The sequence below is a fragment of the Dermochelys coriacea genome, chromosome 2 (genome assembly GCF_009764565.3).
Source record: "Dermochelys coriacea isolate rDerCor1 chromosome 2, rDerCor1.pri.v4, whole genome shotgun sequence".
In the NCBI taxonomy this organism is placed as follows: Eukaryota; Metazoa; Chordata; order Testudines; family Dermochelyidae; genus Dermochelys; species Dermochelys coriacea.
The window spans coordinates 16088637-16115476 of NC_050069.1; the positions used below are offsets into that span (position 1 = coordinate 16088637).

The 26840-nt window shown below is 45.9% G+C and overlaps 1 long non-coding RNA gene across 1 annotated transcript in view; it reads left to right on the top strand.

The window, feature by feature from the left end:
- The first annotated feature begins 5735 nt into the window (after positions 1–5735).
- Positions 5736–26840, top strand: part of LOC119850926 — a 54201-nt gene continuing 33096 nt past the window's right edge. The window contains exons 1-2 of the long non-coding RNA XR_005291078.1: positions 5736–5829; positions 9766–9924. This is a non-coding gene — a long non-coding RNA (uncharacterized LOC119850926). The remainder of the gene's footprint in view (positions 5830–9765; positions 9925–26840) is intronic.

The following is a 26840-nucleotide window of genomic DNA, read 5'->3' on the forward strand; positions in this document are numbered from 1 at the left end:
GGGAAGGTTCTGGTAAGGGGGCTCCTCCTTGCCCCTCCCCACATGCCCACCTGCAGGCCTGCCGCTCAGCTCCCCATTCGCCTCCTCACCCCGCCCGCCCACCTTCTGCGGGGCCCCCCAAAGCGTGGGACCTGGGCTGGTTGCCCCAATTCACCATACCCTAGGGACGGCTCTGCCAATGGGAGAGCTACAGAAGGATGTGGCTAGGCTGAGAAGCATCCATGCACACAAGGAATTAATTGAAAATCTGCATATGGAGACTGCCACGGTTGAGGAAGCAGTCCAGCTGGAGAAGACTGCAGTAGCAGCACCAGTGGGAGGAAATGGCTCCTTCACAAGATGGAAGCCAGCTGCTGGCTACTGGCAGTAGGCAGTGCGCCACCCCTGCTCCACGCCCACCATCCATAGAAATAAAAGAAACAGTATTGTGCTCTGGAAATGAGGGGTGAGGAATCTCCCCCAAAGGCAAAGGAAGAGAAGCCATGTACCCCCAATGCTGGGAGGATTGCAGCCACCACTCCCCAGAGAAAAAAAGGGGGTGGTGGCGTTGGTCAGTGACTCCCTTCTAAGGCGGATGGAGGCACCCATCTGCCAACCTAACCTGGCATTCTGGGAGGTGTCCTGCCTGCCATGGGCCTGTATCTGAAACATTATGGAAGGATGGCAGAGGATCATCAACCCCTCTGACTACTACTCCATGATACTGCAGTTATGAACCTGATGATATCAGAAGTGATTAAAGGGCTCTAGGAGTATGGATGAGGGAGTTGGGGGTGCAGGTAGTATTCTCAATGATCCCTCTGGTCAAGGGTGGGGGCCCAGGTAGAGACAGACACATCCTGGAGGAGAATGCATGGCTGGGAAAATTCACAACTGGAATATTGGTATAGAAGGCTACAGTTTGTTCAGGAAGGACAGGCAGGGAAAAGAGGGAGGAAGTGTTGCCTTGTATATCAAAGATGTATACACTTGCACTAAGGTCAAGATAGGAGTGGGAGGTAGACCTGTTGAAAATCTCTGAGTAAGATTAAAAGGGGTAAAAAACCAAGGGTGATGTCATGGGAGGCGGTTTACAAGAGATTATCTAACCATGAAGAAGAGGTGGATGAGGGTTTTTTTTTTTAAAAAAAACCCAACTCATAAAATCATTCAAAGCACAGGACTTGGTGATGATGAGGGACTTCAACTACCCAGACAGCTGTTAGGAAAATAATACAGCAGGGCACAGATTATGCAACAAGTTCTAGGAATGCACTGGAGACAACTTTTGATTACAATAGGTGAAGAAAGCAATTAGGAGAGAGGCTGGTCTAGATTTGATTCTGACAAATAAGGAGGAACTGGTTGAGAATTTCAAAGTGGAAGGCAGCTTGAGTGAAAGTGGTAATGAAATGAGTTCATGATTCTAAGGACTGGTAGGGTGCATAACAGCAGAATAAAGACAATGGACTTCAAGAAGGCAGACTTTAGCAAACTCAGAGAATTGTTGGGTAAGATCCCATGGGAAGCAAGTCTAAGGGAAAAAAGAATTCAGGAGAGTTGGCAGTTTTATTTAAAAAGACATTACTAAGGGCACAAACTATCCCAATACATAGGAAAGATAGGAAATTTGGTAAGAGGCCACCCTGGTTTAAACAACAGATCCTCAATTACCTGAAACTGGAAAAAAATAATCATACAAAAAGTGGGAACTAGGTCAAATTATGAAAGATGCATGTAAAAAACAACACAAGCATGCAGGGACAACGTTGGAAAGGCCAAGGCACAAAACAAGATTAAAATAGATAGGGACAAAAAAGGGTAACAAGAAAACATTTTACAAATACATTAGAAGCAAGAGGAAGAACAAGGACAGAGTAAGCCCATTACTCAATGAGGAGGGAAAGACAATAACAGAAAATGCAGCAATGGCCGATGTGTTAAATGCCTTTTTTGTTTCAGTTTTCACCAAAAGGGTTAGCAGTGATCGGACAACAAACATAATGAACAACAGTGTAAATGGGATAGGATCTGAGGCTTAAATAGGGAAAGAACAACCTGTCAACCCTCAAAGTAATAACTGGAAATTCTTAGGTAATCAATATAATTAATACATTATAGATCAGGCTTTGGTTAAGAATTAGTTAGCAGTTGCGCCGTTGTAGCGCTTAGTGAAGATGCTACCATATCAACATGAGAGCTCCTCTCGTCATTGTAAGTACTCCTCCTCCCAAGTAGTCCTCCTCCCCTCCCATCAACATAGCACTGTCTACACCAGGAGTTCAGTCGGTATAACTGCATTGCTCAGGAGTACGAATTTTCCACTCCCCTGAGCAATGTAGTTATATCGACATAGGTTCATAGTGTAGACCAGGGCTTAGACAAGTTAGATGTCTCCAAGTCAGCAGGCCCTGGTGAAATACATCCTAGAATGATGAAGAGATCTCTGAGCCATTAGCAATTATCTTGTGGAAGATGGAAGAGATCCCAGAGGACTGGAAAAGGGCACATATAGTACCTATCTATAAAAAAGGGATTAAAGACAACCCAGGAAATTATAGACCAGTCATTTTAACTTCAGTACCTGGAAACATAATGGAGCAAATAATTAAACCATCAATTTGTAAGCACTTAGAAGATAATAAGGTGGTAAGTCACATTCAACATGGATTTGTCAAGAACAAAGCATGTCAAAGCAACCTAATATCCCTCTTTGACAGGGTAACAAGAATGTGGGTGAGGCGAAGGAGTAGATATGATATCTCAACTTTAGTAAGGCTTTTGATACTGTCTCACATGACCTTCCCATAAGTAAATGACGGAAATATGACCTAGCTGAACCTACTACAAAGTGTGTGCCCAACTGGTTGAAAAACCGTACTCAGAGTATTTTTCCGTGCTTCACAGTCAAGCTGGAAGAATATATTGAGTGTGGTACTGCAGGGATATTTCCTGGGTCAAGTTCTATTCAATATCTTCATAAATGATTTGGATAGTGGCACAGAGAGTACACTTATAAAGTTTGTGGATATTACCAAGCTGGGAGGGGTTGCAAGCACTTTGGAGGATAAGAATTCAAAATGATCTTGACAAACTAGAGAAATGGTCTGAAAAAAATTGATTTAAATGTAATAAGGACTAATGCAAAGTACTACACTTAGGAAGCAATAATCAGTTGCACTAATACAAAATGGGAAATGACTGCCTAGGAAGGAGTACTGCAGAAAAGGATCTGTGGGGGGTATAGTGGATCACAAACTAACTACGAGTCAACAATAGCATACTGTTGCAAAAAAAAAAAAGTGAACATCATTCTGGGCTGCATTAGCAGGAGTGTTGTAAGCAAGACACAAGAACTGATCCTTTCACTCTACTCAGCACCAACAAGGCCTCAACTGGAGGACTGTGTCCAGTTCTGGCCACCACACTTTGGGACAGATGTGGACAAACTGGAGAAAATCCACAAGAGAGCAAAAATATTATTAAAGGTCTAGAAAACATGACCTACAAGGAAATATTGAAAAAAATAGGTTTGTTTAGTGTGGAGAAGAGAAGACAGAGGGGGGAATGTGATAACAGTCTTCAGGTATGTAAAAGGTCCTTATAAAGAGAAGAGTGATAAATTGTTCTCTTTATCAACTGATGACAGGACAAGAAGTAATGGGCTTAAATTGTAGCAAAGAAGATTTAGGTTCGATATTAGGAATAACTTCCTAACGGTTAGGGTAGTTAAGCGCTGGAACAAATTACCTATGGTGGTTGTAGAATCTCCATCATTTTTAAGAACAAGTTAGACAAACACCTATCAGAGATGGTCTAGATAATATTTAGTCCTGCCTCAGTGCAGGGGACTGGATTAGATGACCTATTGATGTCCCTTTCAGTCCTACAATTCTATGATTCTATTATAATTCTTACTTTAAATTGTCAAAATAGCCTTTGGCCTATAGGAAGGTGCAGAGGATTGAGAATTAGTAGTTTTGAGTTCTAAACTCACTTGTTTGCAAGTTATTAAGCTATATACAGGAGCCACTAGATTAAATCATGGGTGTAAACAGCTAGGGATGGGGGGGGGGGGGGGGATTTAGTGCCTTCCCCAACAAATAGAGAGAGCTTGCATTAATAAATAAAGGAAATACTGAGTTTGGAACAGAAACTCATTTATCTCATTTTATTAAATGTGGACAAATTTAATTATGTTACAAAACTACTCACTGAAGTGAGATTTGATAGGCATTACTTTTTAACTCTAGCTACTCACCCCCCACAAAATAAAAATAATTTGTCTATGCCCCCAGGAAATTCTATGGCCTGTGCTACTCAGAAGCTCAAAGCAGAACTTCATAATGGTCACTTCTGGCCTTAATCATCTATGCATTTTTGTCTTAAGGACATGTGTGTTTAACTAGCTTTTACTTTGTGTTTTCTTTCTGTAAAAAAAAATGGCAATAAAAACTTATTTTGCTGAAATCATCTGCCTCCAACCTTTTGTTGAGGGTTCTCCTCTTGGGATAGATTGATGAATGAGCTTCCTTCTCTATATCAATCTGGGTTTTTACATTAGCACCTATTTCCTTAGTAGCTGAGCCATATCAGCTGAGGCTGACCACACCCATCCTCCAATGAAGGTGGCATGATTTAGGCTTGGTCTCCAGTTAAAACTTAGGTTGACATAGCTATGCAGCTGAGGGATGTGAAAAACCACACACCGGAGTGCTGTAGCTATGCCAACTTAGCCCCTGGTGCAGACACAGCCAAGTCAATGGACGAATGCTTCTGTCAACCTAGGTACTATAACTCAGGGAAGTGGTGTTCCTGTAGCAATGGAAAAACCTCTTCTGTCACTGCAGGCTGTGTCTACATTCCAGGATTATGCCAGCATAGGATTATAGCCACCGTAGTGTAGACATGGCCGTATACCAGTGAGGATTGCCTGGTTTTCCCCTCCATCAGCAGTCAGTTGGATAGGGACAGGGGGACACCCACTCTCCAAATATATCTGAGGAGTGGCTTGGCCACAGTGTTTCTCTACTGGGCCCTTTGTGTCATGTTCATTTATTGCACCAATAAACAAAATCTGTTACAATTTCCCCCACCCCCTGTATTTAATCAATATGTATTCAAATGTCTAGCATATGGAGCTCTTGCTCTCAGTCCAGTGCTTAGCAGACACACCTGACCACATCAAAGAAACTGTGGGAGTCTCACAGAGAGGCCAAGATGACTGAGTTACTTCTTCCTTTTAGGAGAGAGGATTCTTCCAGGCCAGGGTTGTTTGTATTGCTGCTGTCTGCACTGTGCTCTTCCTGTGAATAGAAAGAGGATTTCAATCTGCAGGGCTGTCATGCTTGCCCCTTTTTTAAATACTAAATTCAGACTTTTTTTTTAAAGAAAAGAAAAAGAAATGACTATGGAGCCAGTTGCACTCAAATTGCCACAGTCTGTTTCCAGCTGTTAACAATGAGCATATTAAATCATGTCTCAAACAGGCAAGAAATGCCACAAAAGGGCAGACTACAGTTTTAAATTGTAAATTAAAAGGAAAACTGGACAGACATTTCTTTAAGGGAGAGCAATTGTTTATTAGAACACTGGAGAGAACAGAGGACGGACAATGTCTCTCTGATCCCTTCTTATCTGGATTTCTTTGCAGTCGGTTTAGGGTTTTTACTGTGTCTGTTGCCAGCCTGCATGCCATAGTAAATTACGTAATTTTTGCCTATACACCAGTCATAATTCAAGCTGTCAGTCTCCCCACCATGCCTGCCAGCACACAGACCCTGCAGAGTGTGTAACGTGGAAGGCTACTTCTGTACATACATTCAATGAGAATGCCTTCGTTATCCAAAGGTATGGGGCATGCAATATGTAATGTGTGTGTATGTGGGAATGGACATGTTTATATAACAGAGGAATGTTGTCTTACATCCATTGCTGTGGATGTTTCTATTTGAGAGAGGTCCCAACTATGGCTGATCGTACATTGTTTGATGGCACAGTCTCTTGTCAGAAATTGCAGATTTGCTAACAACAAAAAGTTTCATAGGCACATGTCAATTTTGGCATTTTTTTCATGGGAAAAGGTGAAAATGAATCTTCCCATCTTTCTCATTTCATTTCAGTAATGCGATGGCATTTTGTTTCACCTTTCTCATTTCAATTGATTTCCTTTCAATTTTTATATTAAAATGTTTATATTAGGGTTATGCATTATATTTAATGATGTAGGTAACATATATCATGTGATATTATAATGACCTCATGCAAATGAAACCTTTTGACCTTATTGAAATGAAATAGTTTGATGGTCCCAAATCAAAAAAGTTTGGAATTTTCATTTTGTGGGAAATTTCAAAATTTTGGCTTTTTGTTCCAGTTTGGAACAACAACAGCAAATCTAAATGTTGGAACAGATTTTCCATTTTCCATCCCTCTCTAATCCCAATCAAAATCTTGCATTCAAATACTCCAAAAATTTGGAAAAGTTGTCTCTGAGGAGCAACCAGCTGCAACTCTCATCCCCTCCTACTCTCAGGGTACCAGATGCTGGCAAGGGGGATTGCTACTTTCACCCCGCTCCCTTAAAGAGTCGGAGTTAGTTCTTTAAGGAAGGGAATTTTACTATATGTCTGTACAATGCCAAGCACAATGTGGCCTTCACCTGGTTGGGGCCTCTAGGGGGACAACTGTGATACAAATAAGTCTTTCCTGTGTACATGAATGACAGCAGCATTGTCTATAGTGATATGACCTACAGCCACCTTTTCAGTCTATATCAAGTGTCAGTCCAGCACATACTCCATGTGAATGTGGTATTGGAGGGGAAACAGCTGTCTAAAGCTTACATTTGTATGATACTATGGTACAAATTGATGTCTGGCCTTAAGTGGGTGAATAGGAGACAGTGTAATCTCCTACTTGTTGAGAGTGTTGCGGGGGGGGGGTGTTTGAGGGGGTGATCCTCAAACCCAGACCCACTAGGGTGCTAAGCAAGAGCATTACATGCTATGCCTAGGGCCCTACCAAATTCACGGTCTATTTTGGTCAATTTCACAGTCATAGGATTTTTAAAATAGTAAATTTCATGATTTCAGCTATTTAAATCTGAAATTTCATGGTGTTGTAATTGGAGGAGTGCTGACCCAAAAAGGAGTGCAGGGTGGGGGGGTCACAGTACTTCTACCCTTACTTCTGAGCTGCTGCTGGCGGCAGCACTGCCTTCAGAGCTCGGCAGCTGGAGAGCAGCAGGAGTCCAGCTCCGAAGGCAAAGCCACCACCACCAGCAGTGCAGAAGTAAGGATAGCATGGTATGGTATTGCCAGCCTTACTTCTGCACTGCTGCTGGCAGTGCGCTGCCCTCAGAGCTGGACATCCAGCCAATAGCTGCCACTCTCCGGCCTTCCAGCTCTGAAGGCAGCGCAGAAGTAAGAGTGGCAATACCGCAACCTCCCTAAAATAATCTTGTGACCCCTCCCCGCCCCGGCCATAACTCCCTTTTGGGTCAGGACCCCCAATATGAGAAACACTGGTGTCCCCTGTGAAATCTGTATAGTATAGAGTAAAAGTACACAAAAGACCAGATTTCACAGAGGGAGACCAGATTTCACAATCCGTGACGCATTTTTTCGTGGCCATGAATTTGGTAGGGCCCTAGTTATGCCACTATACTGCAAGGTCAGATAAGGAAAGTGCAGCTGATACCCCTCAAACAGGGGCTACACCTGAAACTCAGTAGGATCAGCTGGCTAGCAACAGACTGCTGATTGGTCACCTTTTAGAATAAAAGTTCCTGTTCCTGCCACACTCCTGGTCTGAGCAGCTACTTATTGGGCTGGTTGCTGATCATCAGACCCCTAAGACCAAGTCCCTGCCTTCTTGCATTGTTCCTGCCCCCTCGTGCTAACTCTGGTTTGACCCTTGGTATAAGTCTGACTCTGGTTTGACCCTTGGTGTGACTCCTGACCACCACCATGATTCCACTCTGGGCTCTGACCATTAGATAAGACTGCCCATGTATGGGCCCTGACAGGTGGTGGATGGAGTACAAACTGAGAGTTGGTATGATCTGGGGCCCTATGTTGGAAGGAAATGTAAGAGTCAGTCCTCCAGTTTACAGGTGGGAGGCTGGCTTGCTGTCCAAAAGCCAATATTTAGAGACCTCTCTGGGATAGTAGGGGTTTGTCTGTCTATCATTCCAATCAAATCTCCAAATTTACAATGTCTCCTGGGTGTGGTGAATGTATGTGACCATTAAATGGGAGCAGAGGATGATATTGGTGTAGGAACTTCATATTTCATAAAAATGTAGTGCTGGAAAGGACTGTGAGACGTCATCTTGTCTTGCCCCCTATGCTGAAGCAGGACCAAGTAAACCTGGACCATTCCTGACAGGGGTTATGGCAGCTCTAAAAAAACATGCCACGAAGAGTCTTGAAGGGAAAGCCAGATGTACATGGAGAAGCAGGAGGTGTGGTGAGACAGTCCCATCCCATCACCCATGCTCTTAAAAGTTTTGGAGCAGTTGGGGCAATGGGGAAGAATAAGGGCCAGCTGAGGTTGAGCTGAAATGACACAGTTGCATATAGAAGAAAAACTGAAGAAACTGAAGAAAATCAAAGCCACTGATGCACTTTCATCAGTTAAGAGCTGCCTGCTACAAAATAGTGTGACTTCTGCTTGTTGGACTTTCCCCAGGTGCATCCCCACATATGCTTCTTCACTGCAGAGCCTTCTCTGTTAAGCTCACTCTCTGTGCATGACCCTCTCCTCTGTGTTCAGTTACCATCTGCCCAGGCTCTCTGTGAATGACATCCCAAGCATGTCCTTCCCGATGAGATGCATGTCCCCCATGTAAGACTCCAGCCCTATATGTACCTCCAGTCATTCATAGTCCTTCCCCCTCCTACATATAGGGGGGAGTCCATTTTGCCTAATTAGATGCCTCCCAACTTCAGAACAGAAGTGGAATGGGATCTGTGCCATGGAGTCAGTAAAAAGAAATGGAATGACTCCTGTCCCTGATAGCCCAGCATAGGATGGCATAGGAGGAGGTAGGCTAGGAAACACTGAAGGCTCAGATCAGAAGATGAGAGGGACAGCAGCAGGTAAATTGGCATCTCCTGTGGCAGCTAAAATGAGCCAAGTTGCCTGAGAAAATTGAACTGGTTGCTGTCACAAGTGGAAACATCTAAATTTAAGATGTCTTTTACATGTGTTTTGTCAAACCCTGATCTCTGGTTCCTACGTAGGGAGGTCAGAATTGCTACTGAGGCAGCATCCGCAGGAAAGGCTGTGTCTAGGGAGATTAAGAATATAAAACACGCAGAAAAGAAGCTGAGAGGAGGAATTGAACAGAAAAAAAAATCAATGAAGAGCAAAGGAAGAAAAGGAAAGTTAGCACAGGCAAGGAGAAGGAATGAGAAACTGGCAGGCACTAGGAGGGGGAGAGAGAGAAATTGAATAGAGACAAAGAAAAGGCTCAGAGGAAAGAGGCAGAGAAATTAAATGGAAAGAGATCAAAGAAAGGATAATATAAAGGGACAAAGTAGAATGGAGGAGGATGGAATAAAGGTACAGGAAACAATGGACTAGAGAGGAAAACAAATAAGACCTTGCCCAAACTGGATATCATGAAATGTAGGACTGGAAGGGACCTTAACAGGTCATCTAGTCCAGTCCCTTGCACTGAGGGAGGACTATGTGTGATCTAGACCATGCCTGGAAGGTGTTTTTGTATATTTGTATAAATGTCTGTCCCTTCCCAATAACAATTAATTCTGCACTTAGGTAGCCTGTGTCAAAGCATTAAGCCTGTTACTTCAGCACTGTAGAAGAGCCTGCTTCATCCCCTTGACAATGCCATCAAAGCCCAAGAGACCGTGTGAAGACTGGCAATGCACTTCTGAAGGGAAACCTCAAACAAACCAGCAAACAAGAATTCAAGGGGTAAAAAAGGAATCATTAAGAGACTGCTTTGCTCTCACCTCATATTCATAGAAATATTTTCCCAGAAGGGACATTTACTCAGAATTCTAGTTTCCTTCCTTCTTTCAGACCCATCTGTTGTTATTACGGTAGGAACACAAAGAAAGCTAATTTGTATAAGTTGTTAGTTGGTGTTAGTGACGAGTTTTTATGTATCACAATATTTTTAATTATTACTATTGTGGGGTAAATTACCTCAGCATGAGTTACCTCCCCTGCTTTGGTGGCTGAAGTCCATTTGGAAACCTCTCTCCCTCTAGTGCATGGTATTTCTGTCCCCTCTCCCACAAAAACCTTAGAATATCAATATCTCAGGCAAGAAAGCCCCTCTACTGTATGTACCTGCCAACTATGAAAGGCAGGGTGACTTAATGGATGTAGCACTAGATTGGGACTCAGGAGATTTGGGTTTTATTCTTGGCTCTGCCAATGGCTTGCTGGATGACTTTGGGTAACTCACCTAAGAAATTGAGGATACTAGTCAGGTATTTCTTTGATGCAATCGTGTTTTTGTTTTGTTTTTGTTTTTTACAAAGAATGTATCAAGTCCTGTTTCCCTGAAGACAATAGGAACAACTAAAGGGGCAGTTTCCTTGCTCACAATTTCCAAGCCTGCCTTTCCAGTCAGTATTCTTCCCCAAAAAAGCTCTGCCTGTCTTGGTTTCCTCCCAGGGCCATGTTCACAGTTTATCTTGTTGTCTCACTTTCTGTCTGCCTCCTGGACCCTTTCACACACAGACAGACAGCTGCAATCAGATCAATTCCCCAGGCCCTGTATTTTGCAGTCCCAGGGAAACCCCTCAGGCCATGTGGCTCAGCTTCTTTGGCCTTGCCTTACTGGTCCATACCTTGGGCAATGGCTACTATGGTTTCAGCTATTACTAAGCCAAGGGGCATTTAATTGCTTACTCATTTAGCCTGAATGAAAGGTGGCTAGGATGCCCATCAGCTTCAGTAAGGTCTGTGATTGCCCACAGATCAGACACGCTTGCCAGCAGACACCAAAACCCTCCCACACCACGCTCTAATAATGATCACATGTGGTCTGCAGACCCACTGCAGCCCAACCCCCTAATATGCAGCATATGACCTATTCTGGTCCAGTTTCCTCTCCTCAGAATCAGGCCTCCTACCACACCCCAAGCCTTTTTCATAAGCCCTAGTATGGTTTTTTGAAGAGCTATTTGCAAACAGCAGTTGGCCAGCCTCACTTTCTCCAGAGCTAGCTGCTGCTTCCCGCAAAGGAACATTGGGATCTATTCCAGGAAACTTGCACCGCTTTCTTCTGCTGTAGGCCCATATTTCCAGTCTGAAGAATAGGGAGAAAGAACCTGCAGCAAGAAAAAACTACTCTGAGGGCCAGGAAGAAGGAGGTGCTTCTTGGCAGTGGAGAGGTATGCTAGGGTGGCATTCATGACAGAAAGGAGATTTACTCAGGCATTCCTCTCTGTTCCTACATACCTTTCCTCCTACAAAGCACAGCACATCCTAGTGGTCTCACCAAACCTTCGTAGCAGTGGATTTGGTATAAAACTTCGTTAAAGTTACAAGCTATCACTTTAAGAATTAGGGGTTTCCTGGTCCTGCTTGCAGGCTAGAGGGCTTTATAGGGAAGTGTGTGATCTGGCCTGATCTAGCAGCAGGCACTCTTCAAAGAGCCAGCCTGGAGCAAGGTGGACTGAGCTGTGCCTCTCTGCCTAAGGGAACAGCTTGCTTTGTTTCTCTGTTTTTGGTTCTTGTGTTAAAATTCTCAATTTTAAGAAATAAAATAGTGTTATGTTTCAACTGTGAAGAAAGATAAAAACCCAGAATACTCTACCTTCTCTGTTTGTATGCCATGAACATAACATGAGAGAGACCAGGTGGGTGAGGTAATATGTTTTACTGGACCAGCTTCTGTTGGTGGAAGGTAGCAGGTTTCAGAGCTCTTCTTCAGGTCTGGGGAAGGACATCCTTGATTGGGACAGATCCTTGAGCATAATGGATAACACATGTTGTCGGAGGTCCCTTGAAATGAAGTGGGCAACTGAAAGTTAGACTGTTATACAAAGGGATTTAAAGTGGGCAGTTAAGGGTAGCAGGCGATGTGGTGTGTGACAAATTCTTGTAATGAACCATAAAACCAGTATCCCTGTTGAGTTCATGGACATAATATGGTTAGCAGAGGGCTAGGAAGGGGGTGGAAGGATTATTTTGAAGACAGGAAGCGTAAAGGAGGGGAACATCTGAGAAGCACGATTGGGAACACTGCCTAAAGAGCTAAATTGGTTTTCAAGCAATGTTTTCACTAAACACTTCTATTTGGTAGGGTGCTTTGGGCCTTTGGCTTCAGCCCATGCACACTTTGTGGTAATGATAGCAGTCTGAAATCTGTGACTGGCCCTAATTTGCTTGACATTTTCCGGGGACTGCTGCTGGCACCAACAGCACCACATGGCTTCCCTGCATTACTGACAGTCAATCTGGTATTGCTCAAAGTGTAGCAAAATAAACAGGTCATGGGAAAACTTCTGCTCCAGAGTTTTAAGATTATATAAATGACCACTTTGTTCCATTTTGCACTTATACAGTTTAAAGGCAAGAGTGTCAGACTTCTGACTTCCTTTAGAGAAATCCACCCAAGAAGTTGTGACGGGCGCCAGTTGGGAAACAATTTCCTCATCCTGAAAAAAGTTATGGGATTTAAAAAAAATTCCCATTCCATATTGGGATGAAACTGAGAGCTTCTGAAAATTTTCACATGTGCGTGCAAGAGAATATTCTACAGCAGTGTAGGCAATAATCTGCTGGCTCTCACCTGGGATATGGGAGACACAGGTGTGATGGGTTTCCCCCGGGTGCCACCTGGAACTGGGGTACCACTGAGCCCCCTGACACAGCTACCTGGGCTCCCTCTTACACTGTACTGCTGTGATGAGCTACAAAGCCCTTCAGCCTGCACTTTCACCAGCACACATACAGGTAGGGGCTCACCCAGCTACAGTTACAGGCAGGCTCTCTGACCAGCCACTGCATGAGAAGGCTAATCCCAGCTCCTCAGGCATACACCATCTCTGAAGTATAATCTCCAAATTGTACCATCTTGTGCTGCACAGGGAACTGTACAGTGTGAGCTCATAAAATTGCTCCCTCAATGTGGAGAGGAATATGCGAGAGCCTATTGCCCCTAAATTATGATTTTCACACACTTCACTCCAGCTCACTAGTTTAGATAAAGCAAAAACAAGTTTATTAACTACAAAAGATAAATTTTAATCAATTATAAGTGACAGCAAACAGATCAAAGGAGATTACCTAGCAAATAAACAAAAAATGCAAACTAAACTTAATATACTAAATAGATTGGATATGAATAGCAGATTCTCACCCTAACAGATGATACAAGCAGGCTGCAGATTCTTAAGGGGCAAGCTGCACTTGCTTTACAGCTTGGAATCCCCAAGTGTTTCATTCACAGGCTAAAATCCCGTTAGCCTGTATCCAGCTCTTCTCCCAATTCCATCTTTGTTCCTCAGGTGCTTCTAGGAGTCTTCTTGTGTGGGGAGTGAAGAACTCCAGTTGATGTCACTCCATGCTTTATATAGCTTTTACATATGGTGGGAACTCTTTCTTCCCAAAGCTTTCCGTTCTGTGGAAAAATACTGATTTTGGATAGATGGTCTCACTACATGTCCTTGTAGAGACATAGCAGCTATCACTCATTGGCTGCTGTCTGTAGTGTTCTCAGGAAGGCTCCTAAGGTGGGAGATAAGCTTCTCCTAAGGCCTATTGTTTTTTCCAATGGCCCATTGCCCCGAATAGGCCCTTCCCCACTCACTGTCTAAACCAGTGGTCTCCAACCTTTTTAAGCACAAGATCACTTTTTGAATTGAAGGGCAACCTAGGATCTACCTCAAAGAAAATGTAGAAATAACAGGAATCACACAAACCCAAACATCCTGGCCTGCCCCCTACTTGGCCCCTTCCTTGAGGCCATGCCCCTGCCACACCCCTTCTCTGATGCTCTGCCCTGCTCACTCCATAGCTCCTCAATCACCTTCAGTCACTTTCACCAGTCTGGGACAGGGGATTGGGGTGCGGGAGGGGGTGCGAGCTCTGGGCTGGGGCCAAGGGGTTCAGAGTGTGGGAGGGGCTCTGGGCTGAGCCAAGGGCAGGGGGTTGGAATGCAGAAGGGGGTTCAGGGTGCAGGCTCTGGGAGGGAGTTTGGGTTCAGGAGGGGGCTCAGAGCTCAGGTAGTGGGTTTGGGTGCAGGGTACAGGATCTTGGAGGGGTCTGGGGCAGGGGGTTGGGGTGCAGTTGTGGGTGTGGGGTGCAAGCTCTGGGAGGGGGTTGGGATGTGAGAGGGGATGCAGTGTGCGGGAGGGGGCTCAGGGCTGGGGCCGGGCATTGGAGTGCAGGAGGAGATGCAGAGTGTGGACTCTGGGAGGGAATTTGAGTGCAGTGGAGCTCAGGGCTGGGGCAGGGGGTTGGGGTGCAGAAGGAGGTTTAGGGCTGAAGCAGGGGTTGGGGTATGGGAGGGTTTGGGGTGTAGGCTCTGGCAGCACAGCGGGGCTCAGGCAGGCTGTGGGAGTGTAACTGCTCTGGCAGCAGCTCATGGGAGGAGGGGCAGCTGGCTCTGTTCACTGCTCCAGTTCACAGGCACTGCCCCCGCAGCTCCCATTGGCTGCGGTTCTCCATTCCTGGCTAATGGGAGCTGTGGGGGCAGTGCCTGCAGGCAAGAGCAGTGTATGGAGACCCCCTGGTCCCCCTGACTAGGGTTTGCAGGAATGTGCCGCTGCTTCCGGGAGTCTGCCTTAGCCCTGCTTTGTTACCAGACTGTTAGTGGCCAATCTCCCGGTTTGGTTGCAGGAGGGTTGGCAACCCTAGATTGAGACTGAGATCGACTGTCAGAGGCTCCAGGATCAACCAGTTGATCGTGATCTACCGGTCGGTGACTACTGATCTAGACTGAAAGCATCTTGTCTAGTGTACCTTACCCAGGTGTAACTACACTTGAAATACAGAGACGTAGTCAATATTCCTAACTTCAGATACAAAAATGATACATGCATAGAAATAGGATAATCATATTCAGCAAATCATAACTTTTCCAATGACACTTTACATGACCCATCTTGCATAAAATGCATCATTATTATGCCATAATCATATTATAATAATATCATTTTGAAGAATATGGGGTGCAGTGTCATAACAGGTTCAAGTCCCTGCTCTCAGGCAGAGCAGAGATTTGAACCTGGATCTCCCGTATCCTAAGTCTGTACCCTGACCTGGCTATGTTGGGGCAGGCATCCCTTATGCACACATGACAAAATTTGGTTTTGTCAACTGAGCATTTTCCAATGAAAAGTTTTTGTCAAAATAATTCAAACCCATCGCTAATAGTGACCTGCCATGCTTCATAGTGTATAGGAGTTGTTTGCTATTTTAAAGTAGTTATATCTGCTTAAAGCGTGGTTTACTAAAGAGTGCTTGATAGATTTGATAGCATCATTGTCATCAACCCTGGGGAGGTTGCTCCTTCTGAGACCCTCTTACCTCCCGAGTGCACCCCTTTAAAGTGACAGGCATGTGCCTGCACTGCTCCTTGAGGTAAGACACCATAATCCAAACCACTCCCTGAGTGGGTCTCTGGGTTATCCCCTGTGATCCCTAGCAGGCCCCATGGGCTTGGCATCTGGAAGCGTTTCCCTTCGGGAGCCTGTGGACTGTACAGAATGCAGTGACACAGAAGCAGCTTCTTCAAAGCAAAACAAGATTTATTTGCCAAAAGCACAGCATCCCATGAAATTGACTTAATATAACAGAGATTTATAGACATACTGTCTTACCTGAACTTGGCATTTCCCTTTCTCTGGCCCCTAGACAGATGTGACTTAGCTTTGTCTCCCCTGCCCCTATCTTGGGGACCAAGTTGTCGAAATCCTGCTGCAGACCCAGATTCTCAGAGCTTCTCTATACAACAAGTTAATGCACAGCAAGCTAGGGTGTGAATTTACAGTGCACCAGCTTGCTGTGCAATAACTGTTGTGTGGACACTGTCAGATGCCACAGCACAGCTACCTGATGTGCTGTAGATTCACACCCTGGTTTGCCCCGCAGTAACCTGCTATGCAGACAAGCCCAATATCAGTCTGCAGCAGCTGGCACCCCTTTCTGCCTCTTCCTTTCTGCTTCTCCCTTTCTGGAGGACAGATCTTTTAAAAGATCATTGTATTTTGATCTCCAAATCATCTGCTTTAGCAAAACAGTTATGTAACTAGGGCTGGGGCTGAGGAATCCCGCTTCATGGCTATAAACCTGGCTATTGTGTCAAGTACCTGGATTCTCCTAATCTAGGCCATTGTTTTACCTGTTCTGCTTGTTTTCTCTAACAGCCCCTTTGATCTACCAAGTAGCCCATCACAGACAAACACACGAAGGCATATGCAATATCACACACAATAATATAGATATTTCCCACTTCTCCACAATCATCTCTCAACATTTCATTCAGCAGTTTCTTGCGTTTGGATTGTATCCAGCTGTTCTGCATTCTGGAGAGCTCTTTTGGTACAGTCACACTAAAATCATGGCTGCTGTGAGTCCTCCATAGTTAAATGCTAATTTTTTATGCTAAAGCCACAGGATATGTTCTGCATCACAACAAAAAAGAACAGCTGGTTTACAAAGATTAGGGGAGAAACAGGAGAGGCACTTCAAAAGGAAGAAGACCCAAATTGATGAGTAAAACTTTCAAAAGTACCTAAGTGATTTAGCAACCTAAATTCTGTTTTCATGAGTCACTTGGGTATTAGGAGGCTAAGACTTGGTCCTCACATAGTTTTTGTACTGGTAAAATCATTTTGGTTAGGGGTGTGCCTTTTTTTTTTACTGATACAGTTATTTCAATACAACTCTTGGTGTGGACACAGTTAAAGCAGCATAAAGATGTCTTATTGTGGTATAACTTATTCCTTTTTCTGTACAGGAATAAGTTGTCTTGGTATCACTGCATCCACACTAAAGGGATTGTACAGCTTTAACTATACCACTGTAGTGGTACAACTTTTGTGTGTAGACAAGGATTCAGTTACTTTGAAAGTGAAGACACCTAAGTGACTTAGGCACTTTTCAAAAGTCTACCCTCTGTCTAAAATTTTTATAAGCACATAAGAACGGCCATACTGGGTCAGATCAAAGGTCCATCTAGCCCAGTATCCTGGCGTCTGACAGTGGCCAATGCCAGGTGCCCCAGAGGGAATGAATAGAACAGGTAATCACCAAGTGATCCATCCCCCGTCACTCATTCCCATCTTCTGGCATACAGAGGCTAGGGACACCATCCCTGCCCATCCTGGCTTATAGCCATTGCTAGACCTACCTTCATGAATTTATATAGTTCTTTTTATAACTCTGTTATAGTCTTGGCCTTCACAACATCCTCTGGCAAAGAGTTCCGCAGACTGACTGTGTTGGGTGAAAAAATACTTCCTTTTGTTTGTTTTAAACCTGCTGCTTATTAATTTCATTTGGTTACCCCTAGTTCTTGTGTTATAAGAAGCAGTAAATAACACTTCCTTATCTACTTTCTCCACACCAGTCATGATTTTACAGACCTCTATCGTATTGCCCTTAGTCGTCTCTTTTCCAAGCTGAAAAGTCCAAGTCTTATTAATCTCTCCTCATACGGAAGCCGTTCCATACTCCTAATAAGTTTTTGTTCCCCTTTTCTGAACATTTTCCCATTTCAATATACACCTCTCCTCCAATATAATGTGACCCGATATAACACGAATTTGGATATAATGCAGTAAAGCAGTGCTCCGGGGGGAGGGGGGGCGGGGCTGCGCACTCCAGTGGATCAAAGCAAGTTCGATATAACGCGTTTCACATATAATGTGGTAAGATTGTCTTCTACCCCAAGGACAGTGTTATATTGGGGTAAAGGTGTATCATTTTTGAGATGGGGCGACCACTCAGCATGCAGTATTCAAGATGTGGGTGTACCATGGATTTATATAGAGGCAATAGGATATTTTCTGTCTCGTTATCTATCCCTTTCCTAATGATTCCCAACATTCTGTTTGCTTTTTTTACTGCTGCTACACACTGAGTGGATGTTTTCAGAGAACTATCCACAATGACTCCAAGATCTCTTTCTTGAGTGGTAACAGCTAATTTAGACCCCATCATTTTATATGGATAGTTGGGATTATGTTTTCCAATGTTCATTACTTTGCATTTATCAACATTGATCTTCATCTGCCATTTTGTTGCTCAGTCACCCAGTTTTGAGAGATCCTTTTGTAGCTCTTTGCAGTCTGCTTGGGACTTAACTATCTTGAGTAATTTTGTATCATCTACAAATTTTGCCACCTCACTGTTTACCCCTTGTCCAGGTTCCTTCCCCACTCTGAACTCTAGGGTACAGATGTGGCGACCTGCATGAAAACCCCCCTAAACTTATTTTTACCAGCTTAGGTTAAAACTTCCCCAAGGTACAAACTATTATACCTTTTGCCCCTGGACTTTATTGCTGCCACCACCAAACGTCTAACTAATATATAACAGGGAAAAAGAAAAGGAGTACTTGTGGCACCTTAGAGACTAACAAATTTATTAGAGCATAAGCTTTCGTGAGCTACAGCTCACTTCATCGGATGCATTTGGTGGAAAAAACAGAGGAGAGATTTATATACACACACAGAGAACATGAAACAATGGGTTTATCATACACACTGTAAGGGGAGTGATCACTTAAGATAAGCCATCACCAACAGCAGGGGGGGGGAAAGGAGGAAAACCTTCAATGGTGACAAGCAGGTAGGCTAATTCCAGCAGTTAACAAGAATATCAGAGGAACAGAGGGGGGTGGGGGTGGGGGGAGAAATACCATGGGGAAATAGTTTTACTTTGTGTAATGACTCATCCATTCCCAGTCTCTATTCAAGCCTAAGTTAATTGTATCCAGTTTGCAAATTAATGCCAATTCAGCAGTCTCCCGTTGGAGTCTGTTTTTGAAGCTTTTTTGTTGAAGTATAGCCACTCTTAGGTCTGTGATCGAGTGACCAGAGAGATTGAAGTGTTCTCCAACTGGTTTTTGAATGTTATAATTCTTGACGTCTGATTTGTGTCCATTCATTCTTTTACGTAGAGACTGTCCAGTTTGGCCAATGTACATGGCAGAGGGGCATTGCTGGCACATGATGGCATATATCACATTGGTAGATGCGCAGGTGAACGAGCCTCTGATAGTGTGGCTGATGTGATTAGGCCCTATGATGGTATCCCCTGAATAGATATGTGGACAGAGTTGGCAACGGGCTTTGTTGCAAGGATAGGTTCCTGGGTTAGTGTTTCTGTTGTGTGGTGTGTGGTTGCTGGGGAGTATTTGCTTCAGATTGGGGGGCTGTCTGTAAGCAAGGACTGGTCTATCTCCCAAGATCTGAGAGAGCGATGGCTCGTCCTTCAGGATAGGTTGTAGATCCTTGATGATGCGTTGGAGAGGTTTTAGTTGGGGGCTGAAGGTGATGGCTAGTGGCGTTCTGTTGTTTCTTTGTTGGGCCTGTCCTGTAGTAGGTGACTTCTGGGTACTCTTCTGGCTCTGTCAATCTGTTTCTTCACTTCAGCAGGTGGGTATTGTAGTTGTAGGAATGCATGATAGAGATCTTGTAGGTGTTTGTCTCTGTCTGAGGGGTTGGAGCAAATGCGGTTATATCGTAGCGCTTGGCTGTAAACAATGGATCGAGTGGTATGATCTGGATGAAAGCTAGAGGCATGTAGGTAGGAATAGCGATCAGTAGGTTTCCGATATAGGGTGGTGTTTATGTGACCATCGCTTATTAGCACCGTAGTGTCCAGGAAGTGGATCTCTTGTGTGGACTGGTCCAGGCTGAGGTTGATGGTGGGATGGAAATTGTTGAAATCATGGTGGAATTCCTCAAGAGCTTCTTTTCCATGGGTCCAGATGATGAAGATGTCATCAATGTAGCGCAAGTAGAGTAGGGGCATTAGGGGACGAGAGCTGAGGAAGCGTTGTTCTAAGTCAGCCATAAAAATGTTGGCATACTGTGGGGCCAAGCGGGTACCCATCGCAGTGCCGCTGATTTGAAGGTATACATTGTCCCCAAATGTGAAATAGTTATGGGTCAGGACAAAGTCACAAAGTTCTGCCACCAGGTTAGCCGTGACAGTATCAGGGATGCTGTTCCTGACGGCTTGTAGTCCATCTTTGTGTGGAATGTTGGTGTAGAGGGCTTCTACATCCATAGTGGCTAGGATGGTGTTTTTAGGAAGATCACCAATGGACTGTAGTTTCCTCAGGAAGTCAGTGGTGTCTCGAAGATAGCTGGGAGTGCTGGTAACGAAGGGCCTGAGGAGGGAGTCTACATAGCCAGACAATCCTGCTGTCAGGGTGCCAATGCCTGAGATGATGGGGCGTCCAGGATTTCCAGGTTTATGGATCTTGGGTAGCAGATAGAATACCCCAGGTCGGGGCTCCAGGGGTGTGTCTGTGCAGATTTGTTCTTGTGCTTTTTCAGGGAGTTTCTTGAGCAAATGCTGTAGTTTCTTTTGGTAACTCTTAGTGGGATCAGAGGGTAATGGCTTGTAGAAAGTGGTGTTGGAGAGCTGCCTAGTAGCCTCTTGTTCATACTCCAACCTATTCATGATGACGACAGCACCTCCTTTGTCAGCCTTTTTGATTATGATGTCAGAGTTGTTTCTGAGGCTGTGGATGGCACTGTGTTCTGCATGGCTGAGGTTATGGGGTAAGCGATGCTGCTTTTCCACAATTTCAGCTCGTGCACGTCGGCGGAAGCAGTCTATGTAGAAATCCAGGCTGCTGTTTCGACCTTCAGGAGGAGTCCACCCAGAATCCTTCTTTTTGTAGTGTTGGCAGGAAGGTCTCTGTGGGTTAATATGTTGGTCAGAGGTGTGTTGGAAATATTCCTTGAGTCTGAGACGTCAAAAATAGGATTCTAGGTCATCACAGAACTGTATCATGTTCGTGGGGGTGGAGGGGCAAAAGGAGAGGCCCCGAGATAGGACAGATTCTTCCGCTGGGCTAAGAGTATAGTTGGATAGATTAACAATATTGCTGGGTGGGTTACGGGAACCATTGTTGTGGCCCCTTGTGGCATATAGTAGTTTAGATAGCTTAGATAGTTTAGATAGATAGCTTAGTTTAGATCATCTCAGGCATTGGCACCCTGACAGCAGGACTGCAATCAGGTTTACCGGCCTGTAATTACCAGGATCACCTCTGGAACCCTTTTTAAAAATTGGCGTCACATTAGGTATCCTCCAGTTATCTGGTACAGAAGCTGATTTAAGTGATGGGTTACAGACTAAGTTAGGAGTTCTGCAATTTCATGTTTGAGTTCCTTCAGAACTCTTGGATGAATATCATCTGCTTCTGGTGACTTATTACTGTTTAGTTTATCAATTTGTTCCAAAACCTCCTCTAATGATACCTCAATCTGGGACAGTTCCTTAGATTTGTCACCTAAAAAGAATGGCTCAGGTTTTGCAATCTCCCTCACATCCTCAGCTGTGAAGACTGATGCAAAAAATTCATTTAGTTTCTCTGCAATGGCCTTATCGTCCCTTAGTGTTCCTTTAGCATCTTGATCATCCAGTGGCCCCATTGGCAGTTTAGCAGGCTTCCTACTTCCTATGTACTCAAAAAAAATTGCTATTACTTTTTGAGTCTTTGGCTACCTGTTCTTCAAATTCTTTTTTGACCTTCCTAATTATATTTTTATACTTCATTTGCCAGAGTTTATGCTTCTTTCTATTTTTCTCACTAGAATTTAACTTCCACTTTTTAAAGGATACCTTTTTGCCTCTCACTGCTTCTTTTACTTCGTTGTTTAGCCACTGTGGCTCTTTTTTGGTTCACTTAATAGTTTTTTTTATTTGGGGTATACATTTAAGTTGAGCCTCTATTATGGTGTCTTTAAAAATTTTCCATGCAGCTTGCAGGGATTTCACTTTTGGCGCTGTACCTTTTAATTTCTGTTTCACTAACCTCCTCATTTTTGTGTATCCCCTTTCTGATATTAAATGCTACAGTGTTGGGCTACTATGGTGTTTTCCCTGTCACAGAGATGTTAAATTTAATTGTATTATGGTCGCTATTGCCAAGGGGTCCAGCTCAGGGGTGGCAGGTTTGTAGAAATGTTGGTGGTGCCCAGAACCCGCCCCTGCCCAAACTCCGCCTCCCACCTGCCCAAGGAAGTTTGGGTGGGGGAGGAGGTCTTGGGTGCAGGCCCTAGGCTGGGGCAGGGGATTGGGGTGCAGGGTGCAGGCTCTGGGAGGGAGTTTGCGGGAGGGAGAGGGTGCGGAGGGAGGTGGTATAGGTTCTGGGAGGGAGTTTGGGAATGGGAGGGGGTGCAGAGGGAGGGGGTGCAGGGGTGAGGGTTGTGAGGTGTGGCTGCAGATGAGGGGCTTCGGGTATGGGAGGGGCTCAGAGCAAGAGTAGGGGTGTAGGGGGTGAGGGCTCTGTCTGGGGCTGGGAATGAAGGGTTTGGGGTGTGGGAGGGGCTCAGGGTGAGAGTAGGAGTGTGGGGGGTATGGGCTCTGTCTGGGGCTGGGGAGTTTGTGGGGTTAGAGAGGCTCAGGGCTGGGGCAGAGGGTTGGAGTGCAGGGGGATGAGGGCTCTGGCTGGGGCTGGAGATGAGGGGTTTGTGATGTTGGAGAGGGTTCAGGGCTGGGGCAGAGAGTTGGGGTGTGGGGGGATGAGGGCTCTGGCTGGGGCTGTAGATGAGGGGTTTGTGGTGTTGGAGGGGGCTCAGAGCTGGGGCAGAGGGTTGGGGTGTGAGGGATGAGGGCTCTGGCTGGGGCTGGAGATGAGGGGTTTGTGGTGTTGGAGGGGGCTCAGGGCTGGGGCAGAGGGTTGGGGTGTGGGGGATGAGGGCTCTGGCTGGGGCTGGAGATGAGGGGTTTGTGGTGTTGGAGGGGGCTCAGGGCTGGGGCAGAGGGTTGGGGTGTGATGGATGAGGGCTCTGGCTGGGGCTGGAGATGAGGGGTTTGTGGTGTTGGAGGGGGCTCAGGGCTGTGGCAGAGGGTTGGGGTGTGAGGGATGAGGGCTCTGGCTGGGGCTGGAGATGAGGGGTTTGTGGTGTTGGAGGGGGCTCAGGGCTGGGGCAGAGGGTTGGGGTGTGAGGGATGAGGGCTCTGGCTGGGGCTGGAGATGAGGGGTTTGTGGTGTTGGAGGGGGCTCAGGGCTGGGGCAGAGGGTTGGGGTTTGGGGGGATGAGGGCTCTGGCTGGGGCTGGAGATGAGGGGTTTGTGGTGTTGGAGGGGGCTCAGGGCTGTGGCAGAGGGTTGGGGTGTGTGGGGATGAGGGCTCTGGCTGGGACTGGAGATGAGGGGTTTGTGGTGTTGGAGTGGCCTCAGGGCTGGGGCAGAGGGTTGGGGTGCAGGAGGGGTGAGGGCTCTGGCTGGGACTGGGGATAAGTTGTTTGGGGTGTTGGAGGGGCTCAGGGCTAGGGTAGAGGGTTGAGGGTGCGGTATGGGGGTGAAAGCTCTGGCGGGGGGTGTGGGCTCTGGGGTGGGGCAGGGCTGGGGATGAGTTTGGGGTGCAGGCAGGCTGCTCCAGGACAAGGGCCAGAGAGGAGGTCTCCCCCCCAGCCCTTTCCCTGCCGGCAGCAGTGAGCTCTGGGGGAGGAGCCCCCTTTCCTGACCCCCCAGCAGCACACTCACCCCCACCACTGTCACTGCATGTGCTCCTAGGGCCCCTCTCAGGTCCAGGAATTTTCCTCGCCTCCCCCGTGGTGGGTGCCGGCGGGTGCTGCGTGCGCCTCCTCCCCTGGTGTTGCCCCTGACTGTATCCTCACTGGGGGTGAGGAATGGGGCTGCCTCCTTGCCCAGCATGGGGCAGGAGCGGTGACTGTGGACGGGGGGGGCCCTGTGCTGGTGGAGGGTCCTGCCGGAAAAGGGAAGGGTCTGAGGTGGAAGGGCAGGCTCAGAGTCAGTCTGCCCTGGCAGTCGAGGTGGGGGGTGCTGGGACCCAGCGGCAGCAGTTGCTGCAGGGAAGCAGCATGGAGCTGCATGGAAGAGGCAGAGGCAGGGACGCTCTGCTCCGGAGCCTGGGGAGGCGGGCGGGGGGCTGGTGGCAGCAAGAGGGGGCCGGGGGACACTCAGGGGAGGTGTGGGGGTGGCAGGTTGGGCTGGAGGGGACACACGGCACCAAATATTGGTGTAGCTAGGCCCCTGGGCTCTGAATATTGCTGGTGCTAAGGCACCACGTGGAGATATAACTCGCCACGCCTGGTCCAGCTATATTCACCTCTTGGACCAGATCCTGTGTTCTATTTAGGACTAAATCAAGAATTGCCTCTCCTCTTGTGGGTTCCAGGACTAGCTGCTCCAAGAAGCAGTTATTTAAGGTGTCAAGAAACTTTATCTCTGCACCCTGTGCTGAGGTGACATGTACCCAGTCAATATGGGAAAGTTGAAATCCCCCATTATTATTGAGTTTTTAATTTTAATAGACTCTCTAATCTCCCTGAGCATTTCGCAGTCACTATCGCAATCCTGGTGAGGTGGTCAGTAATATACTCCTACTGCTATATGGTTATTATTAGAGCATGGAATTATTAGCCATCGAGTTTCTACGGTACAGTTTGGTTCATTTAAGATTTTTACTTCATATGATTCCATACTTTCTTTTACCTATAGTGCCACTCCCCCACCAGCACAACCTGTTCTGTCCTTCTGATATATTTTGTACCCTGATATTACTGTGTCCAGAGCTGTCCCTTGGGTACGGTGAATTGGGGCGACTGCTCAGGACTCTGTGCTTTGGGGGGCCCTGTGGGCTGGTGTGACTGGCTGGTGCCCGAGAACCCGGGGGCGCTGGTAGTCAGGACCCTGGGTGCGCAGGGCCAGCAGCCAGGACCCCGGGGGTGGGTCTGGCAGCTGGGAGCCCGGAGGTGCTGCCGCACCTCCCACACCTCTAGTTCCCACGCCTATGGCCCCAGGCCCCGCACCTCCCTAGGAACAGCCCATTCATTGTGTCCCATTCATTATCCTCATTCCACCAAGGGTCTGTTATGCCTATTATATCAATATCCTCATATAATATAGTGCACCAGTCACAGGATGGCAGATTTCCTACTGATGGAATTTTGCCCTTCCCAGTGATCTATGTGTGCCAGACATGAGCTGATGTGACACATTGCAGAAATTGATTCTCCAGCACCTGGAGACTTGCACTAAGCATTGCGTAATCTCATGAGACCAAGGCTTTGCAAAAACTATGACCTGGGGTGTGATTCCCAGCTCAGGTACACATACAGCTGCCATTGTTTGTGCTGTCTCAGCTATACTATTTATGCTTGCACCAGCTCTCACCAAGATAGCATGCTTATTGGTACATGAACTGGGAATCCAGCCTCTAGTTTGGACTTTAGATGTAGCCATAGAGATGAGTCAGAACACAAATGTGACGTCAGAGGGAGGGAGTCCTTCCACATTAACATGCGTGCACACACAGATAAACACACACACCCTTAAGCACGCAGGGACAGTATAATATTGAAGTAGAATTTTCCGCAACCATAGAGCCATGGGTACAAAGTATGAAGGAAGCTAGGCCCTCTTGTGCCACATGGAAAAAACAGAAGGTCATCCACTAAATTTTAATTTTTGAATATGATTTATTGAAAATGTGCCCCTCCAAAGCTCTGGGAACTGGATAACAACAATAAATAATAAAAAACAATTAAGACCAATGTCTAAACTATAAGATCCTTTGAACACATCATCTGACATAACCCACTAGGCCTCTTTTCATGTGACTCCATTCTCCACACCTGACCTTTGACAAGTATGTAGTCCATACAAGATCTTCCTTTGACAAAAGGCAGCAGTAGCTATGATCGGTTGCATTTCTACAACTAATTGTCACATTAATAGAATCATAGAATCATAGAATATCAGGGTTGGAAGGGACCTCAGGAGGTCATCTAGTCCAACCCCCTGCTCAAAGCAGGACCAACCCCCAACTAAATCATCCCAGCCAGGGTTTTGTCAAGCCTGACCTTAAAAACCTCTAAGGAAAGAGATTCTACCACCTCCCTAGGTAACCCATTGCAGTGCTTCATCACCCTCCTATTGAAAAAGTTTTGCCTAATATCTAACCTAAACCTCCTCCACTGCAACTTGAGACCATTACTCCTTGTTCTGTCATCTGCTACCACTAAGAAGAGTCTAGAGTCATCCTCTTTGAAACCCCCTTTTAGTAGTTAAAAACAGCTATCAAATCCCCCCTCATTCTTCTCTTCTGCAGACTAAATAATCCCAGTTCCCTCAACCTTTCCTCATAAATCATGTGCTCCAGTCCCCTAATCATTTTCATTGCCCCATAACTGGATACATTGCACTATTTTCCAGCTGTCATCTTCCTCTTATTTAAAAAACTATCAATCACCTTAAACAAAAATACGTGTTTTCTAATTAACAGATTATAATGAACTGGCTCATGCATTTGGGTACCATTCTATTGGGTGGACTCAGATGTGCTGAACTGTGTACCCTAGGCCTTAGACAGCTAACAACTGCAAGCTAGCAGTACTGATTGGTGGACATCCCTTCTGGTCAGTTGTGATTAGCCTACAAGGCTATGCTAAACTTAATTTTGTTTTCTAAAGACTTACATCAAGTATACGTTGTTGAGACTTTGGGAAGAGCTGCTTAATAAGGAAGCCATCTGCAGTGTGTAACAACTTTATTGATCCTACCATCAATGAGTGCTTGACCCTCCTCTGCCCCTGGCTCCACCCCCCCACTCCACCCCTTCCATGAGTCCCCGCCCCTGCTCCACCTCTTCCTACCCCTTCCCAGCTGCCATTCCAACCCCTTCTCCAAAGTCCCCACCCCAACTCCAT